The sequence below is a fragment of the Austrofundulus limnaeus genome, unplaced genomic scaffold (assembly GCF_001266775.1).
Source record: "Austrofundulus limnaeus strain Quisiro unplaced genomic scaffold, Austrofundulus_limnaeus-1.0 Scaffold26, whole genome shotgun sequence".
In the NCBI taxonomy this organism is placed as follows: Eukaryota; Metazoa; Chordata; class Actinopteri; order Cyprinodontiformes; family Rivulidae; genus Austrofundulus; species Austrofundulus limnaeus.
In genome coordinates, this window is record NW_013952428.1 from 343600 (window position 1) to 344443 (window position 844).

The following is an 844-nucleotide window of genomic DNA, read 5'->3' on the forward strand; positions in this document are numbered from 1 at the left end:
TCTGTCTGTCTGTCTGTCTGTCTGTCTGTCGTTCTGTCTGTGGACAACATTACTCAAAAACTTGTGTACAGATTGTCATGACATTTTTACCACATGTGTGTACTGCCTCACACCATTAAATTTTGGTGATGTTCTGGATCACGATGCGGACACAGGAATTTTTTATTTATTTTAACACCATTATTTCTTTTTCACGTCCCAAGTGGGTTTCAAAGTGTCCAGCAGGTGGCACTGTAGTATTGGTGTGCCCCTTTGTTCTAAGTCGCATGTGTGATGTCATATTATTTTTCTACATCATACCTTCACTGTCTGCACACAGAATATGTCTGCTTACATCTGTGTCATGACATTGATTCAGTTTTATTACATCCACCAAGGGCAAGGTCATGTTTTCAGTCGTGTCTGTTGTCACATAAATATCTTTCAATACATTGAAAGTTTGATTTCCATCATTTACTATTATGTCTAAATACATGCAACATGATGTTACAATATTTACTATAAAGCACTGGAAACGTAACTTTTCCAGGGGAACCTTTTAGCATCATTGACCCTATTGCCTTGGCAGAGGTTTGCGCTCTTTGAGTGCTTCTAGTTTATTTATTTATTTTTGTTTTGTTTTTGCACTCAACCTCTGCATGTTTTGTACCAAATTATCCATCCATCCATTTTCTGTACACGCTTCTTCCTTTTCAGGGTTGCGTGGGTCACTGGTGCCCATATCCAGCAGTCACAGTGAGGGGCGTGGTACACCCTGGACAGGTCTCAGTCCATCACAGGGACACATAGAGACAAACGAGACAAACAACCATTCACTCTCTCACTCACACCTAGGGACAATTTA